The following is an 8,054-nucleotide window of genomic DNA, read 5'->3' on the forward strand; positions in this document are numbered from 1 at the left end:
TTCCAGCACCGGAAGGAGGGGAGGGGGGAATGGGGGGCTTCGAGGGGGGGATGGATGTCAGGGGTTTAGGAGCAGAGGCAAGGGCAAGGGAGGAAACAGAGAGCGAAGGGGAGGAGGCAGAAGAAAAGATGAGTGATGACGACGACCCGAGATCTCCGAGTCTTTCCAGTGAATCAGAGGATTCACAGAAAGGAGCACCAGTGGCCAGGGCAAGGGGGGAGTTTAGGGGGGCACCCCAGGAAGATAGAGCCAGAGGGGACTCAGAGGAGAGCAGTTGGAAATCGGGACCAGCGTCACCGCTAGGGAGCAGGGAGGAGGAAGGGAGCCAGGGGGCAAGCGCTGGCAGCTCACCACAGGAGGGAGGGCATGAGTCAGGAGTGGCCACACCTCCATCGGGGAGCGAAGAAACGGTTAAGCGGAAAGTGGAAGGTTGGGCGCGCGCGCCAAGTTCAAATGCAGAGGAAGGCGGCGCAGTAAGCAGCCCGGAAAGGGAGCCAGGTCCTAAAGCCCGGCGCAAGGAGGCAGGAGGGTCCGGGTCAGCGTCAGAAGAATCCCGGAAGGAAGAAACCCCGGGGGGCAGAGGGACCCAGAGGAGAACAGTCAGGCGGAAAAGGTGGAGCAGGGCTAGGATATTAAGTTGGTGCACAAGGGGCGGAGAATCAGACGGAGCTTCGCCGATCTAGCTAATAGACGTAGAGTTGCACGCAGCAGCTTGAAAATGGAAACTGTAACTCAATAAAGACTTTTACTTAATGATCGCTGGCTAGCGTGATCCTCTGTGAGCTAGGATCTTCGAGCAGCTCTGACAGCATACCTCCATTAATGGCTGTGTCAAATATTCCATCAGTGTCTTGTAATATTTGGAGGTAAGCCCGTCTGGGCCTGGGGATTTGCCTATTTACATATTCTGAATGGCTCTTTCAATTTCCTGTTGTGTTATTCTACAGTTCAGGGTTGTTTGTTTGTCTTGTGTTAACTTTTGCAGGCCATGGCTTTTTAAGAAATTATTTATTTCAATCTCTGCTTGTGGTCCTTGGGTGTACAACTTTTTAAAGTATCTCTGGAAGCACTTTCTAATTTCTTCTGGTTTCTGAATACATTCTCCTTCAACCTCCAGATTGGTAACGAAGTTCAATTTTTGTCTCTTCTTCAGCTGCCATGCCAGCAGCTTCCCACATTTATTCGCCGATTCAAATGATCTTTGTTTCATCTGTTTAATTTTCCATTCGATTTCTTGGTTTATCAATTTTGTATATTGTACTTGGTAAAATTTTATTTCTCTTAAGACTTCTTTTGATTTTGGATTTAGTCTCAATTTTCTTTCTCCATCTCTTATTTTATCCAGAATCTTGTCCTTTTTACCATTCCAGAGTTTCTTTTTAATAGTGTTCTGTTGTATCAGGAACCCTCTCATAACGGCTTTACTCGCATCCCAGATTGTCTTCTTTTCCACCGAGGTGTTCAGGTTTATTTCAAAATAGTCTTTCAACGTTTTTTGGGCCTTCTTCACAATCTCCTGATCTCTAAACAAGTAGTCATTCATTCTCCATCTGAAGGATCCAGCTGGTGTAAGTCTCAAGTCCATTTTCAAAGCATTATGGTCGGAGCAAGTTTTAGGGCAGATCTCTATTTTTTTTGTCTTAGGTGCCAGTCCTCTTGATATCCAGATTTGGTCGATTCTTGTCCATGATAGGTGGGCCTCAGAAAGGAAAGTTCCCTCCATACCTAGAGGGTTCTTTGTCCTCCAAATGTCAATCAAGTCCATATTGTCTGTAAGTTCAAAAAAAGTCTTTGGAAGTCTGCCGTCCTTGTTCAGGTTTTGGTTTTGTGACTTATCCATGTAGGTAGAGACTACCCCATTCATATCTCCCATCAGAATGATGTTGGTATAATCAATATGGTCCAGCATTGTCTCATGCAGCCTCTTATAAAATTCCGATTTCCCATCGTTTGGTGCATATATTCCAACTATCAAAAATTTTTCTCCTTGTGATTGTATTTCAATCGCCAAAATTCTTCCTTGTTCATCTTTAAATACCAATTTTGGTGCCAGGCTCTCCTTTGCATAAATCACTACTCCTCTTTTTTTTACCTTGTCTGATGAAATAAACTCTTGGCCTAGTTTCTTGTTAATTAACACTCTCCTGTGGAGCCTAGTCACATGCGTTTCTTGAAGACAGATGACGTCCAATTGCTCTTTTCTTAAAATATGAAAAATCTTCTTCCTTTTTTCGGGGGAATTTGCGCCATTAATATTCCAACTAAGGAGCTGCAGAGACATCCTGGGTCAATTTATTTGTCAGTGGGGGTGTCTCCTTTATCTTCTTCACCTGGAGGTGGAACCGGGTTGAAGCCAAACGAAGGAGGTGGCCAGGCTCCTGCTACTCCTTTCCGAAGGTCCTCCCCGTGATCGTTTAGGAACTTTTCTTGCTCCTCTGCTGTTCTGATTCTTACCTTCCTCTCTTTCAAGGTAAAGGATAGTCCTTGAGGGAATTCCCACCTATAAGGGATTTTATTGTTTCTCAATAGGCTTGCTAGGTCTTTATACGTGGTTCTTAAATCCAAAAGCTGTTTTGGTATATCTCTGAAGATTTCTGCCGTCTTTCCCTGGATCACCAGTGAATTTTTAAAATGTAGGCCGAGTATGTTGTCTTTTTCTTGCTTAGATCTCAAAATGATCAAGCAATCTCTTGGTTTGTCCTTCTTGGCCACTCTTCCTAGTCTAAAGGCGGTGACAATTTTGAAGTCCTTCTCTTCTGCCAATCCCCAGAATTTAGATATTTCTGTTGTCAAAAAGCCAATCAAGTCCTCTTTTTCTGATTCTGGAATATTTCTCAATCTGAGATTATTTTCCCTGTTTTTCAATTCTGCCAGGGACAGGTACGCTTGCTGTTCGGTTACCTGTCTACTCAGTGGTCTCACCTCCCCTCTTAGTTCCTCTATCCTCTTTTTGTTTTCGTCTGTTTTTGTATTTACTTCTTCAACTAATTTTCGGTTTTCTGTTGTAGCCTTTTCAATATTACCTATTGCCTGTGTATTCTTAGTGACCTGGTCTGTCAATTTATTAATAGAAGCTGTCACCTGGTCGAATTTAGCAGATTGTTCATCAAATCTAGCTGCTTGTTCGTCGGCTTTCTTATTCAATGCTGCCAGTTGGTCCAGTATTTCTTTAGAGACAGGGTCTATCCCTCCAGCAGCCATCTCCCCCAGAGGTGGCTGTATAATTTGTCCTTCTTGCAGACCTGTCACAATTGGAACTGACGATCTGCGTAGCTGCCCAGGCAAAGTTGTTTGCACAAGTTCAGTTTGTTTTGCTTTCTTTCCAGCCCTTGTTTTTGGTGCGCCACTCATTCCACAGCTGTCCCAGGATCAAGGTCAAATTGTAAATCCCATGGGAAACAATCCAGAAAAAGTAAACATCCAGATAAAAAAAACCGGCAGTTCTCAGAGACTAATAATTCTACAATCCAGTAGGGGGAGCTCCCCCCCAAAAAAAAATAAATTTGGGAAGGAAGGATAAAAAGTTTCTACCATTAAGTTCCCACAAAAAGAAAAAAAAAATAAATAACGTCCAAAACAGGGGAATCCTCCATTCAATTTTAACTGCAGAGAATAAGAGTTCTTGACAAAGGTGCATGCAACAGTTCCTTCTTTTTTTTCCAAATACAAAGTAGCCCAATATAACTTTATATTTTATATACAGTTACCGCAGTCCGATGCAACTTGTATCCAGGCAGATCGGGAGCCAGGTTTTGTAACTTTGTAATCCACAGGTAGATAGAAAGAGGAACCACAGTCTTTATCCACTTACAAAGCTGTTATAACTTTTTTTAAAAAATTTAGACAGTCTAGATCGAGTTTGCAAAGTAAATTCCAACTTCTTTTAAGCTCCTTTCAATGCTTCCGCTTTAGAAGAGTCTTTGCTTGACACTTTAAGCAGAGCCGGAAGACTGACTTCCTTTTTAGCGTCTCCCGCTTTCAGCCAAATTTCGCCAAATTAAGTTCAGATAGAGCTTTAGAGTTCTTACTCACGAGTAAGTTGTTTCAGTTCAGTTGTTGAAGGAAGAAAGGTCAGTGCTGATCAGCAGCAGCCGCGCGGCTTCGCTTCCGCGGAAAGAGCGATGGATTCACAGCACCGCTACCCCCTCCACGTTCCGATACCCCTTACGGGGTCTCTTCTGCGTTTCCGAGGTCGCTTCTGGTGCCCGCCGAACCCCACGGCCACGAGCTCACTCTACCCGTGGTTTGTCTGAATGGGTCATCGCTGTGCCGCAGCGCACGACCCTTTTCCGCGGAGCCCCTCTTCAGCAGCTGAAGAGGACCGCCATTGCTGAACGCGCCGCCTCCGGAAGTCTTTATTAAAACCTTTGAATGTGTTTGAGCTGTGTTTGAGTGCGCAGAGAATGATTTCACTTGAAAGCAATGCCCTTAGATTAGAGAATCATGGAAGAGTTAGACGGGACCACAAGGGTCTTCAAGTCCAGCCCCTGCAGGAATCTTTTGCTCTATGTGGGGCTCAAAGGACGGGCCGGAGATTAAGGGTCTCGTGCTCTACTCAATGAGCTATACGTATTGATCTAAATAGCAAACACCAATTATTTATTTTTTACAATTTACAGTGGTGTAAAATAAAGGGTGTAGGAAATGAAATGATTGTTGCCTTTTCATTGTTTAAGGATTTTTGTTAAGACTTTTGATTCAACACACTTATTTCAATATACAGTTGTACCTTGGTTTTCGAACTTAATCCGTTCCGGAAGTCCGTTCTTAAACCAAAGCGTTCTTAAACCAAGACGTGCTTTCCCAGAGCAGCAGGGGACTCAATTTACAAATGGAACACACTCAACAGGAAGCAGAACATGTTCTGATTCCAAGGCAAAGTTCACAAACACCGACTTCTGGGTTTGCAGCGTTCTTCTCCCATAAACTAAGCTGTTTTTAAACCAAGGTACCACTGTACTTAAAACCTCCAAGGAAGAAGTGCCCACAACCTCCCAGCGGAGACTGTTTCACTGCTGAACAGCTGTTACCTCCAGAAAGCTCTTCCTGACGTTTAGTCGGAATCTCCTTTTTCGTACCTGGAAGCCATTGCTTCGGGTCCTATACTTCAGACCAGAAGAAGAAGAAGAAGAAGAAGAAGAAGAAGAAGAGGAGGAGTTTGGGTTTGATATCCCGCCTTTCACTCCCCTTCAGGAGTCTCAAAGCGGCCAACATTCTCCTTTCCCTTCCTCTCCCACAACAAACACTCTGTGAGGTGAGTGGGGCTAAGAGACTTCAAAGAAGTGTGACTGGCCCAAGGTCACCCAGCAGCAGCATGTGGAGGAGCAGGGAATTGAACCCGGTTCCCCAGATTACGAGCAGGAGAAAACAATAGGCAATAAACAACTATGTGGTGGTGGAAGACATGGGAACCGTACATTTGCAACTGCATCAGGTTCGGCCTGTGTTTTTGCCATTGTGAGTCAGCTTTTCCATCAAAGAAGCTGTATTCACCACACACCGCTGTACGAACTACCTATAGAAAGAACAAAGGATGTCTTCCAGCCTCCAGCCAAGGTCATCCTGGCAGCTACCAATACCTAACTATTCTTCATGAAGCCCTGATTCCAGGACAGGGGCACTGAATCTGGACTTTGGGGTGTAAGTCCAGGGTTCTGATGCCCAGAGCCCCCCCCAAACAGCCATCTGAGATGGTGGCAGATATGGGAATGGTGAGACAGAGACAGTGGCAGAAGGGGGGCGAGAGGGGCGGGCTGCCCCAGCTGGCATCTCTGAGGAGGGGTGACAAGAAGGCACCCCACGGGGGGCTTGCCCCACTGCCCCCAGGCACGGTGGCATGAGCTGCTGCCATCACGCCGCTGCAGCTGCATACGGAGGATCCTCCACAACCCAGGACTTTGGCCACATTCACACCGCACATTCAAAGCAGCAAAATCCTGGGAGCTGTAGTTTGTGAAGAATGCTGAGAGTTGTTAGGAGGGCCCTGTTTCACTTACAGAGCTACAATTCCCAGAGATCCCTGTGGAAGAGGAACTGATTGCTAAACCATCCTAGCAACTGTAGCTCTGTGAGGGCTATCCTTGTGGATCACCATTTATTGACGACATCCCTTTCTTGCTTTTCCACCTGTGCATTCAAGGGGATGTACACCAAATTACAATCGAACTACCGTCTCAGAAAGCAAAAGAAACCATAAAACAGCAAAACCATCAGCCCACAGTTTATTGTTTTGTAACTGAAAAGTGAATTTTCTTTTCAGCATGTGAAAGAAACTTGTATCTTGGAGGATTACAAGCTTCTCATCATCTCTGCTTCACCATTTACAGCAAATGGCCATGTAGAAAAGCAGCTTAAATTTATCTCTGTTATTTAATGGTCTTGTCTACAAGGGCTTTACCTGTTGAATTTTTCATTGCTTTTCTGTGTGTGACTATTTTATGAGCAAACCTAGTTGGCCGCCAGCATTTTCAGCGTGGTCTGGCGTACACCAGGGAAAGCCCCCATTTCACAGCATAAGAGTCACTGGATTGGAGAAACAACTTCTTAAGATTCTTTACTGAAGCGGAACGCAAAGCTGTAGACCTCATGGAAGCAAATCTGTTTCCACGACATGGAAACAATCTGCTCAATTTGCCAGATTTGGGGGTGGAGGAGAGTCTGACCAATAGAAGGAAGATGAGATAGCCTTGAATGCACTGCCATAAATGTGCATTTTTGTTTCAGAGGGTCTTTTTGAGTGCTTTCTTCTTCTTCTTTTGCTCTAAAAAGAATAGGAAAAGGAAGAGATAAAGAGTTTTGTCTCAAGATTCCCCCGATTAAATACACACATGCAAGCCAATGTGGCTATGAGCAGTCAGATAATGAAGATTTAAGAAGAAGCTGCTGTCGTGAGGTTAATTTGGAAACCAATTCCTGCCCCCAAAGGAAGCCAGACATGCTGGGCCACGTTGAGATAAACTTAGGCTCAATCAAGTAAAGGCAGTGCAGCTTATCATTTTCCTCTTACTGTGTGTCATGGACTGGCTAGACCAGTGGTGGCCAAACTCGGCCCTCCAGATATTTTGGGACTACAACTCCCATCCTCCCTAGCTAACAGAACCAGTGGTCAGGGATGATGGGAACTGTAGTCCCAAAACATCTGGAGGGCTGAGTTTGGCCACCATTGGGCTGGACACAGAGGAAAGGTGGGAGGCACCAGCTGGGGAATCCCTAAGGGACGAAGGCTCAGAGCCTGGGAAGTGGTGGCGGGAAGACGATGAGCGGTCAGGGGAAGAAGAGGGAGAAGCCAGGGAGGAGGAGGTGTCAGAAGTTGAAGAGGTAACAGGGTTTAGTGAGCAGGGAGAGTCTGTGGGAGAGAGATGTCCAGAAGCAGAAGCAAGAGAGGAAGGAGGCCAAGAGGCAGAGAGAAGTCCAGCTGGTGAAGAGGCATGGGGGTCTCCCCACCCTGCTGCATCAAGCTCCCCTTCTCCTGGACCAGAAGGGGTATGAAGTGGGCGAAGCAGAGACAGGCACATTGGCATAGTTTCAGATTGCTTGAGAAGGACCCAGGGGAGGAGGAGATTTAGGCAGCTGTGGGAAGATGGGGACCTTTAGCCTCCACAACTGCCAACCAAGAAGAGTTGCTGTGCTCATTAGGCCTGGCACCCCTGAGCAGGCCTTCTTTCTTCTAATAAAGATTTAACTTCACCCACTCCGTGTGATTTATTGCTGGCTGGGTTTCTTTCCTATGCTGCTAATCTGCTGCAAGACATTGTTTTCTTCTGTTACATTCATGCCTGGATCTCTGCCTGGTCTGATTTCTTGGGCCTGATTATCTACAGTGGAACCTCAGTTCTTGAATGTCTCTGTTGACGAACGTTTCGGAACCCGAACACCGAAAACCTGGAAGTAAATGTTTCCGTTTTTGAATGTGCCTCGGAAGTTGAATGGCTTCCGCTGCGTGTTTTTCAATTTTTTCAATTGAATTTGCCGACAGCCCTTGCGCTTTGGTTTTCGAACCTTTCAGAAGTCGAGCCGTCTTCCGGAACGGATTATGTTCAAAAACTGAGGTTCCG

At 45.7% G+C, this 8,054-nt stretch overlaps 1 long non-coding RNA gene across 1 annotated transcript in view; it reads right to left on the reverse strand.

The window, feature by feature from the left end:
• The window catches only part of LOC308576121, a 112,790-nt gene that overhangs the window by 46,153 nt on the left and 58,583 nt on the right, over positions 1 to 8,054 (reverse strand). The gene's annotated exons all lie outside the window — the stretch shown is intronic.

This window comes from Podarcis bocagei (assembly GCF_964188305.1).
Source record: "Podarcis bocagei genome assembly, chromosome: 16".
Classification (NCBI taxonomy): domain Eukaryota; kingdom Metazoa; phylum Chordata; class Lepidosauria; order Squamata; family Lacertidae; genus Podarcis; species Podarcis bocagei.